Raw genomic sequence first — 12687 nt, 5'->3', positions numbered from 1 at the left:
TCGGGAGAAGACAACCATCTTTTTTAGTAAGGCAGTGAGTGAAGACACAAAGGCCTCAATCTCAGTTTTTTTACAAGTACCAGAAGTGAAAGAGTATGAAAAGTACCTTGGCTTGCCGGCAGTGGTGGGAAGGAAGAGGAAAGCAAGTCTAAATTACATTAAAGAGAGAGTGTGGAGCAAACTTCAAGGGTGGAAAGAAAAGCTATTGTCCCAAGCGGGTAGAGAGATCCTACTCAAAGCCGTGGTGCAAGCGATTCCTACTTTTGCAATGAGTTGCTTCAAATTACCGGTGGGTCTTTGCCATGAAATTGAGGCTTTAATTCACAAATTCTTTTGGGGGCAAAAGGGTGAACAGCGAAAAATTCATTGGAAAAAGTGGGAGGTTCTTTGCCGGCCCAAATCAGATGGGGGGCTTGGTTTCAAGGACTTGGAAAAATTCAACGATGCTATGTTGGCAAAACAAGTGTGGAGACTTTTGAAGGACCAATCCTCGCTGTTTTATCGGGTCTTCAAAGCGAAATACTTTCCTAAACTGTCCATTTTTGAAGCTTTAGCAGCCAATGGGTCTTATGTGTGGCGAAGTATTCTTAAGACGAGGAAGGTGATTTTGATGGGCATGAGGTGGAGAATAGGAGATGGGAAGAGTATTGATATATACAAAGATAATTGGTTGCCAGAGAAGGGGTCTACCAAGGTTGTTTCTCCACACGCTCCAGGATTAGAAGGTGCTCAGGTTGCTGCACTCATAAACCCAAACACGAGCACTTGGAACATTAACATGTTACACCAGCATTTTTTGAGCTTTGAAGCAAGTCGAATCAAAGCGATACCGTTGTGCTGGACAGATCAGAGAGACCGCTTAATCTGGCCAGATAGTCATAATGGGGAGTATACGGTGAGGGCAGGGTACCAGATGTTCTGTCAGGAAGCCAATTCTAGTGCTGCATCAAGTTCGGACTCATCACATCAGTTGGCTTTCTGGAAGAGTATTTGGAAGCTCCACGTTCCAAATAAAATCAAATGCTTTCTTTGGAAAGTTTGTTCCAATGCTCTACCCACAAAGGTTAATCTGAAGAAAAGAAAAGTTCTTGAAGAAGCAAAGTGTAGTGCCTGTCTCTTGGACCAGGAAACAACACTTCATGCCATTTGGAGTTGCAAGAAACTAACCAACATTTGGGCCCCCTGTTTCAGCTAGGTCCGAACAGAGTATCTGTTCCTCCAGGACATGCAAGAGTTAATTAACGTGGTGAGACGGAGGGCAAATAGTTTAGAGCTGTTTGGGGTGGTGGCTGGGTTCATTTGGAACCAAAGAAACAAGCTGAGATTGAATGAGAGAGGCTAGCCGACTGAAAAAATATTTGAAGCAGCTAAGGGATACCTATCAGACTTTCAATCCAAACTCCAGATTACAAAAGTGCAGCAAAAAAAAGGAAGTATAAAATGGCAACCCCTAGTGGATGGAATGTATAAAAAAAATTATGATGGCGCGGTCTTTGCCGAATTGGAGGAAGCAAGGATAGGGGTCATAATTAGAGACGTTAAGGGGCTTGTTATTGCGGCTTTAGCTGAGAAAATTCCTTACTCGGGTTTTGTGGAGGTACTGGAAGCACTAGCTGCAAGAAGAGCAGCAAGATTTGTAGTGGAAGTGGGATTAATGGCTTCTGAATTTGAAGGTGATTCAGAGGTGGTTTGGAGGGCGTTGAGGACAGCAGATAGGGCTCATTCATCCATGGGTGAGATTATCAAAGACGCGATGTCTATTGTGGGTTCGCTACGAACTTTTTCTTTCTCTCATACTAGGCGGCAGGGCAATTGTGTAGCTCATGCTTTAGCCAAGAGAGCAATTGTTTCTTTTCCTTTATTGGTTTGGATGGAGCATGTTCCAGCAGACATTAGTCATGTTGTTATTTCTAACTTTCCAGTAACGTAATAATAATACACAGTTTTGACTCTCAAAAAAAAAATATATATATATATATATATTACTACCAATACTTGTTACATTGCATCTTGAATATAGAAAATTTTGAAAATAAGAATTGATAAATTCTATGGTGACGGTTCAATAGCAACAATACAAAGTGCCACTATAGAAAACGCAGCTATAGTAAGCGCCGATGAAGCTATAGTGGCATTTTTAAGATCTTTAGCAACATTTTGTAAGCACCGCTATAGCCCTTATATTTTGTAGTATCATCATATGTATATAGATATCTTTAATTGGATGGGACAAGTATTTTAACTTAACTATAGGATCTCCTAATATTTTCAAGAAAGAAATTGAAGGGTTAACTTAGGGTCTTATCTATAATTATAATTTATGTTTTCATTACAATGAAGAAGAAAATAAATTCATCTTCTTTTATGTTGAAATCACCTTCATATATATTATTTTAACTTAGGAAAAAACTTAGGTACGGTATTTTAAGTACTATTCCTTAAGTTCCCCTCTTAAGATTCACTATGTGGCTACTTATGTTTTCATTACAATTAAGAAGACAATAAATTCATCTCTTTTTACGTTGAAATCACCTTCATATATAGTATTTTAACTTAGGACAAAACTTAGGTACAGTATTTTAAGTACTATTCCTTAAGTTCCCCTCTTAAGTACTATTCCTTGTAGCTGAATTGGCACATCCCCATGTACAAAGTGCTTGGGGGTCTATGGGGGAAAGGGTTCAAGCTGCGGGGCTAGCAGCAAGTTGTATTTATTTCTCAAAAAAAAAAAAAAAAAAACTAAAAACTATACCTTCATCCCATGAAAAAAAATCCAATCTTAAAAGAAGAACTTAAGGAACAGCACCTAAATATTGTACCTAAGTCTTGCTCTTTAACTTAACTAGGATCTCCTAATATTTTCAAGAAAGAAATTGAAGGATTAACTCAGGGTCTTATCTGTAATTATAATTTATGTTTTCATTACAATTAAGAAGACAATAAATTCATCTCTTTTTACCTTGAAATCACCTTCATATATAGGGTTTTTTTTTTTTTTTAGAGAGTTTTATGGCGTCTACTTTTGATGATAACTCTTTATCATCACACCAACCAATCGGTTTTTGGTAAAAGCGATGATTGAATCTTAGATCTCTTATTCAACCAATTGGGAAAATTACACCAACCTCCTATGAAGGTTTACAAAATAATACTTCCCAAACGTCTTTGAGGGTTTACAAAATAATACTTACCAAATGTTTCAAGATATAATGCTCCCCCTTGAGATTTGCTTATATGCAACAAATAAATCAACGTTCTCTAACACTATGACTTTTCTAACGAAGAAACAACTAAGTCTACACTACTTGCATACAAAGAATAGAAAACTAACAAAACAAAACTTTCTACGAACTACGCAACCCTCATTTAACTTATGATATTCTTGTAGCAATTTCACAGCCCCCTCAAAAATGGAAATTGGATGGACTTGGATATGCTCAAAATGAAATTTGACATGATTACAAGTTTAAACCATCATTTGTAACCGTTCTTGCATGAGAGGCCAGCAAGGGGAGGACAACCCACATTGTTCAATGATGCTACTGCAAGTTCAACAAAGAACGACTTTCAGAAGCCTGATGAAGGTAAACAAAAAAAAAAAAAAAAAAAAAAAAAAGAAAAAAAAAAAGAAAAACAAATTTACCATTTTTCAACAAACAATTTCTCTCTTGCTAAATTTGGGGATACTCTATGCCCAAATTCAGGGATTAAAACACTTTCAAGGTGTCAATTATCAAACCACTTGAACAATTTTTCACCCTTTAATTAGAACTTGCACTAACATTTAGGATTTTTGTCCAACCCCATCATTAGGCTCAAGGAACTCTCATTATCCAGAACCACTTACTTCTTAGGACAGAGTAATACTTGTTAGTAAGGGTCTTTGCTTTGTGGTGCGTTATGGTGTGGTTTTGGGTCATTTTTAGCACTGCAATTTGCAGTGCGGTTTAGCTAAAACCATAATTACACCGCATCTTATTTTTGCGGTCACATGTGTAGTGCAGTGCAGTGTGGTGTGGTTTAGAGTTTAGCTAAAACCAAAACTACACTGCACCTCATTTTTGTGGTCACATATGCATGCAGTATACAAGATGCGGTTTGAACGGCTTGAAGTCAGTATATTTTTCAAATTTTTGGCTTTTTCTACCCTGCCCAAAAATAATTGTTCCCTAGTTTAACTATTGAGATAGTTTTTCTTTATTTTGGACTAGCTTTCCTAGTCAACACTTGTTAGGGTTATCACACTATATATATATTGAAAACTAAACTATTAATAATATATTTTAAATTAAAAATAAATAAATATCTTAATAATATATAGAGAGGGTGCAATGCAGTGCGGTTTGTGCTGTTTTCTTATTAGAAAATCGCAAACCACATTGCACCATGCAGTGCACTGTTATTTGCGGTGTAGTGCGATTATCCCATTTTGCGAGCAGTTTTGGTGCGGTTTGATGAACACCCCTACTTGTTAGGGCTCAATAAAAGCAACCCAATGGGGTATCCTGTCAATGATATAGAAAATTACAAACTTCAATCTTCCCCTTATTTTCCTCTAATTTTATAATTATGCTTGTGTGAATTATAATTTTTCTCCTATTATTGATGCAATTGAATGTTCGTATGTATGTATAAATGTTTCTATTGGGGAACCACAATTTGACTCCCTACAACCACTCTAAAAACAGGCCTGCGTGTCGTGATGTCAAATGCCATAAAAGATTTGAGTGTGTCTTCTTCATCACCAATTCATTTTGAGGTGAAATGGTATAGTTCACGATCTGACAAATGGTATTGGAGCCAAAGTCATGGGTTTGAGTCACGGGAATGTCATTGTGAGGAATGGATTGTTGGGGGGACCACATTTTGACTCTTTACAACCACTTTAAGAATAGGTCCGACAGTTTCCTATTCATAGGAACATAATAAAATCCAAAATATTTCCTTTATAAAAAATCCAAGTAAGCCAAAAGTGTAAACTCACGAGAATCTTTAGATTTTAGGAATCAAAATTCTTGCCAAGCAAACAGTACCTTTTAGTGTATTTCCTCAGTTTCGTTAAATAGGGCTTTTAAGTGGGAATTCATAATTGGACAAATATGGTAACTTCATTTGTTACTTGTTTTATGACAGAGAAGAGGTTAAGCACTGACTCCAGTTTACCAAGCTTCGAAGACGCTCCAAGTAGAAGTGAATTCGATGGATCTAAAAGCAATTCAAATTTTCCAATATTTGATTTGAAGACCATTATTGCAGCCACAGATAACTTCTCTACTACTAATGAGCTTGGCAAAGGTGGTTTTGGCTTAGTTTATAAGGTAGTCTCCTAGAAATAGTCTTGAAAATTGCTTAATCTTATTTCAAGTGTGTTAATGCATCATAAATTCCATCCAAAATGTTTAAAGGCATTCATTGATCATGAATTTGTTTGGTGAAATTGGGATTGCCCTAATAATTCACTAAGTTGAATTTCTCTCAACAATTATGCACTATGACAACATGAAATTTGGACTTTAATTTCAAGGTTTGCTACAAAATAGAATGGAAATAGCAGTAAAAAGATTATCAAAATACTTAGGACAAGGAATAGAACAGTTCAAAAATGAAGTTGCACTAATTGCTAAACTCCAACATAGGAACCTCGTGAGAATCTTAGGTAGTTGCATTCAAGCAGAAGAGAAGATGTTAATCTATGAGTACTTGCCTAATAAAAGCTTAGACTCTTTTATTTTTGGTATGTTCTTTTTTCACATAAAATTTGCTCATCATCATTAGAAAGTTGTCCTCCAGTTACAAACATATCAATTCCTAATAGTTGAGATTATATATATATATAGAAGCATGTAAGCATTAATTCAATCTAATCCAAAATCTCTTGATTCAGATGAAACAAAAAGGTCATGTTTAGATTGGGGAAAGTGATTTGAGATTATTTGTGGAATTGCTCGAGGGATCTTATATCTTCATCAAGACTCAAGATTAAGAATTATCCATAGAGATTTAAAGGCCAACAATATTCTACTTGACAATACTCTGAATCCAAAAATTTCAAATTTTGGTATGGCTAGAATTGTTGGAGGTGACCAAATTGAAGTTAATACAAATCGTGTTGTTAGAACATAGTAAGTGTGCCAGAAAACAAAGATATATTTATATTTTCTTTCCAATTACTTGACTACTATTTTCATATATAAAAAAGAGTACAAATTGCAAGTCTTTCTCAGAAAAATTTCAAGAATATCTTCATAATTATTTTTGGACACAAGGCTAGTTAAGCCTACAGTTACGACATAATGATGCTACAGAATAAATTGTGAAACAATAGTCAACATTACTACTCTACTCTGATCAATGGGTTGTCAAGCCATGATCAAGATGTAGAGAAGGAGATAAAAGAGAGCTATAGCAACTCTTGATAAAAAAAAAAACTAAAGATTTTCAAAGGTATAATACAAAAGGTAATCAAAGGTATTATACAAAAGATTCTATTTTTTCCAAGGTTCTTATACACCCTTTTATAATAAAAATAGGTGAAATAAAAGTCCACCTGCTGTAAATTTTGAGCACAACACATGTAATTATTAAGTACTTTCAGAGTACCATAAATGCGTGCTCCCCCCTCTCACATAACTGTGAGTCCCACTAATTTAATTTATGGTGGGACCCACAAATCATGTGAGAGGGGGGAGTAAGCATTTATGGTATTCTTGGAATATTCAATAATTTTCCACACAGCACAAAAATGATAATAATGATAAAAATAAACGTGGAAAGGAAATCAACCTAATCCCAGTAAAGAATTCAAATTCAAATAAGATTCCAAAGTCAATTAAAATGCTAACAAGAAAAATAAGTTAAAGGAAATCAATTAAGGAAGTGAATTTTTGCTTTCCAAATTTTTTACTTTCTGACTTCCGCTAAAGATAGACATTGTCTTTTTAATTTTCACTAGACCCCAATTTGCCATAGATTAGGAGAATTATCATAGAATGTACTAAAGTTGAAGAGAAATACTATGTTCATAATATTTTCATAAAAAATCAAAATTAATAACTCCCCCGCTAAACACGTACTTGATTGATAGATTAGCCTTAGTCAAGGGACATTATCTTTTAGATACATCTGCTTGCTAATTTTTCTTTTTAACTTCGACAGCTAATTGCCATCATCTCCTTGATTCTTTCTAACTTCCAAATTTCTTGAAGAGTAATGCTATAGCTACAAACTATTTTACAATGTTTTTACAAAATGTTAATGTGGCCAACCTTTTATTGGTTTTCATTCAGGCCCACTATTAATATTACTTTTTCATTTTCCAATAATCACTCATCACATCAGTAATTTGTAAAATAGTTTGTATCTTTAGCGCTATTCTTTCCCAAATTGCTATTACAAAATATCCTCATGAGATGTCATTGTGTCATTTTTCATCTTGTGTTACTTCTAATATTATATGCTTTGTTAGTGCCCAAAGGCCATCTTTGATCTTCTTCATCTTTTTTTTTTTCTTTTTTAAAAATAAATAAATAAATAATGTGCAAGGCATAATGGTTTCATTTTCATTGTTTTGCGACAGTGGTTATATGTTACCAGAGTATGCAATAAAAGGAATATTTTCAATAAAATCAGATGTATATAGCTTCGGAGTGTTGCTACTAGAGATAATTGTTGTTAAAAAGAATGGTACTTATTACCATAATGATCCCTCTGCATATTTGAATGAACATGTAAGTGCATGTGCATGTGCCAACAATGACTACAAAATTAGGCTTATATTATTTAGCCTAATATGATGAATATGTTGGTTGTAGGTTTGGGACCTATGGAGAGAAGGAAAAGTAATGGAAATTGTGGATGCATTACTAGGTGAGACTGTTGGGAAATTGAGACCCCGGTTGATAGAATTAACAAGTTTTAAATCCAAGTTGTTAATTAGATTTATTATCAATAAATCTTGTTAAATCAAACAAACATCAATATTATGTCAAAATCATGTAGTGGAAATATAAATAAGACAAGATATGATAACCCAGGAAAACCAATGAAACCAACCAGTTTCACAGTAAAAAACCTGGAGAGAAACCTTCCCAAAAAGCAATTCACTATAGTAAAGAGAAGTTTTAGATCTAGTACAAAACCTTTGTCCCTAGACTCTACAATCGTCGTAGATGAACTTACAACAGAAACCTTCTACCGCTTCAGAACCTCTGAACTCTTCAATATATGAACGCCACCCTTTTAATGCACGAAATCTCAGTACGTGACTAACTCACCAACTTGAAGAAGATTGTTGGCTACAAAGTTCTTCACTTCATTAACAATGAAGATCAAGAAGCACTTGGTTACAAAACCCTAAGTCGCAAAAACGCAGTAGCTTCTTTTAAAGAGAATAAGGCATCGGTCACCTTTTGCATATGTTCTCCTTGTATTCTCTTATGTGACAGCCTCTAAAATAAGCTTTATATAGGTCTAGGGTTGTGAGAAAAGAAACCCTACACAAATACAAAAGCCTGGCCCAAAAATTAGATCTGAAAATTCTGATTTCCGTAACCTCGATAGATAGCAGGTGTCGAGCTTTAAACCTTGATAGATACAGCTATCCAGAAGCTATCGAGGGGCTGTCGAGGAGACAGAAACTTTCTCGATCGATCCACCAACTATCGAGAGGTGTCGAGCTATCTGTCCGCAGTTGTCGAGAGGTGTCGAGCAGCTGTCGAGATATCTGTCTGCAGCTGTCGAGCTATCTGTCTAGCTTTAATGAACAACTTTTCTTCACTTGTTTCTTGGTCCAATCTTCATGACTTTAATACTAGACTTAAACAACATGTTTCTTAAAGTATTAAACACATCCTAGATCTACCCAATTACAAGTAAAGTGCGTTTTGTCAAAGAATTAGCCAATTACATAAAAGAATGACATATGTTCCTGACAAGTGAATCACATATGTTCTAACAATCTCCCCCTTTGGCAATCCGTGACAAAACCACAACAAACAAATAAACATATGAGAGAAGTCATAAATCACTCAACTCATATTCACTTGTTGAATACAATAAAATCTATCCTAACACAAACTCTTGAAAAACTTTGCAAGAAGAGAGTTTATGGCAAGTAGACTTTGACAACCTGTATTTCTGAAACACTTTAAACAAAACTCATCAAGGTATCTTTGTGTGAAAAAGAAATAATAGATTGCATAAAAGAACAAGAAACATGTGTATAAAGATAGAAAAGAAACAACACATGAAGGGGTAGGTGAAAGAAAAAAGCATACATCAATATAAAGAAAGAAATAAGTACAATGTATGTCTATAAATGGTCACAAGACCGGTGTACAAGAAGAAAGAGGTAAGCACTCCCCCTAACAAGATGAAACACATCTCCCCCTTACAAAGGAATGTATTTCTCTCCCTAACATGTAGAATCTTAAAAAAAGAAACCACATCACAATTTCTCCCACTTTTTGTCATGATTGACAAAGGGTACAAGAAGCTAGAAAGCTTCACCCGAGAAATATAAAGATGATCAAGGATGATCAAGGGGGCACAAGAAATCCATATAAATGTATAAATGTAATGAAACAAGATGCTATGGAAGACAAGATAATAGAAAGATGCAAAACACACACTAAACAAGTCTAACCAATTTTATATTCCAAAAACAAGTCAAGACAGTTTAGTGAGCATACATTAACACATGTAACACCTTGTGATGGCCAAATCACATTTTACCTGCACATGTATCAAGAATAGCAAAGAATATTGCGTGTTGTGTGTGAAAAACATCGCAAGATTGCATATGTGTATACAAGTTATGACGATTTGAGATATGAGAAAATCACTTTAACTCACACACAATCATAACTACTTGATGGAGACTATCACCTTCGAGGTACATCCTATAACTCCCACATCTCCTAGAATACACGCTTGCAATCATTTTTAAAGCATTTTTGATCTTTTTGCTTTTGATTTTTCTTTGCGTATTTTTCTTTTAAGCATATCATGCATGGGCATATTAGAGGGAGAAAAGAAATACCCAATGATATTTGACATTCCAATTTTGCTATGCCTAAACATACAAATGTCATTGACACTGCACTTTTGCTATGCCGAAGCATACAGGTGTCATATTATGATTGGTGGGCAACAGTAGTGAGATGGTTATTAATGCCTTTCTCTGAAGATTTTTTAGTCCTTCCCGTCAAAAAGAGTGATATGAGTGTTAAGTTCAAGAGACAACTTAATCGTATTCATCACAAACACGAGCCACAAAGCTCACTTGCTTAGTTGTGCATAAAGATGCTCATCTAAGCTACAAATGATACAAAGTTTAGAAGACTTTATTTCAATGGCCATCCAAGGTACACAAGTACCAATGTACATAAAACACACACTGTTTTTGTATTTTTCTAATTTTTCATTTTTATTTTATTTTGAAAACAACAAAAAAAATAAAAATAAAAATAAAAACTAAACAAAAACAAACAAACAATATGAAAGCATGAAAGAAAGATGCATATGCATAAAGGCATGATAGAAAGATGCAGATGTATGAAAGCATGATTCCATAAGCGGATAAGAAATCAAGCAAGAAAGTCCTACTTTAGATAGAAAGAATTAAAGTAGAGGACAAACAAAAAAGACAATCAAGTCTTACGCTCCTTTTTCACCCACACAGCACGAGTCTTTGGCCGTAAAGATGAAAAGACACGTGTCCTAGTATGCCTACTAAAGGACATAGAAGAATTAAGATTCCCTTGAAATTGAGTTAAAGAGTTCAAAACTTTTAATAACTCTTCAAACAAAGGTGTAGGTCCTTGAGAGGAAACCTGTGACCATTTGGACAATTGCTTATAAGGATACAACTTAAAGCAATTAGGACGAATGTGTCCAGCAACACCACAATGGTGACAAACATGAGGTCTAATAAAGGATTTAGAATTAGACAAATCAGTTTTGAATTTCATACATTTATCACCTTTCTCAGATTAGGGCATAAAGACAGTCCTTGATCCAGAAGCCGTGGAAGAGAAGGGGCCGGAGGAAACAGCATATCCTAAGCCAGTCTTATCAGAACTATGCTTTTGAGCACTCAAGACCTCATCAAGCTTTGCACTAGACATCCTCTCTATTTGAGTTCTAGCTTGACTAAGCTCAACTTCAAGATTCTTGACCTTCTCTTCTAATGAGGTGTTCTCCACAACAAGAGTTTCAACTAACCTTGTAGTCTCATCTAGTTTGACTAACAGATCAGCCTTTCCAGTTTTTACCTCATTAAGCTCTTTTCTACACATATGAGAAGTCTTTTCAGATTTTATGAATTCAGTGCATAGCTTATCATAGGCTTCCTAAAGGGTCATCTTCTTGGATACTTCATTATCAGAAGAATCCTCACTGTCACTAGCACTCTCCACAATCATCTTATCAGTTGAGGTAGCAAAAGCCATAATATGACGACATTCATCCACATACTCATCAGAAGAATCATTCTCAGTATCACTCCAAGTAGCAACCAACCCTTTATCTTTGGACTTCTTGGTCTTTTCCTTCATAAGACAGTTTGGACACTCTATCCTCATATGAACAAAACCTTTACACTCATAGCATTGGATGAGGGATTTCTCATTCTTGCCCTTCCTAGAGGATTTAGATTTCCTAGGACGTTTGCCCTTATCCTTTTTCCTGAATTGAAGAAGCTTGATAATCTCATCAGTTATGAAGGTTAGATCCTCATTCTTATCATCATCTTCATCTTCACTTTCAGAGTCCTCAATCTCTTCCTCTATACCCTTAAGAGCCAAGTTTCTACTCTTTCCACCTAATCCTATCTCACAGGTTTGAAGGTTCCCTACAAGCTCAGTAAAAGGAATTTGATCAATGTCTTTTGCTTCTTCAATGGCAATGATCTTGGCATGGAATCTTTCAGGTAAGGCCCAAAGACACATTCATGGATTCCAAGAAAATAGATCAGAATTTTTGTTTCTTTCTTAAACCTCGATAGATAGGAGGTGTCGAGCAGCTGTTGAGCAGGTGTCGAGAACATGGGCTGAAACAACTTTCTTAAGCTCGATAGATGCAGCTGTCAAGCTAGTTGTCGAGCTTTAATGAATTTACACTATTCAGCTTGTTTCTTGGACAAACTTGAATGACTTCAAGACTTGATCTTGAAACCTTGTTTCTTGAAGTATTAAAAACACCTAGATCTACCCAATTACAAGTAAAGTGCGTTTTGTCAAAGGATTAGCCAATTACATAAAATAGTGACATATGTTCCTAATAAGTGAATCACATATGTCCCAACACAACACATGGAGAGATAGCTGAAAAGAAAAACATACATCACTATATAATGAATATAAGAACAATGTATGTTAATAATGGTCACAAAACCTATGTACAAGAATAATATATCTCAAATAGAAAGAAAAGAAAAAATACATCAAGTCCTCACTAGTAACTACATCCCTCAAATGCACTCTCCCCTTAACAAAAATCTCCTATACTAACTCTCCCCCTAACTATGACTACTCTCATAACCAAAACTACTCCCTCTTTTTGTCACGAGTGACAAAGGGTAAGAGTGTTAAGTAGACATCTAGTCAGCACTAGAAGAGCTAACATCTCCATCATCCTCATCATCGGAAGCAGTAGCATTATCATCATCATCTACAACATCATCAGCAC

Source organism: Quercus lobata, chromosome 5 (assembly GCF_001633185.2).
Source record: "Quercus lobata isolate SW786 chromosome 5, ValleyOak3.0 Primary Assembly, whole genome shotgun sequence".
Lineage (NCBI taxonomy): Eukaryota > Viridiplantae > Streptophyta > Magnoliopsida > Fagales > Fagaceae > Quercus > Quercus lobata.
The sequence above is the reverse complement of the archived record's forward strand: the minus strand, read 5'-3'. Positions refer to the sequence as shown.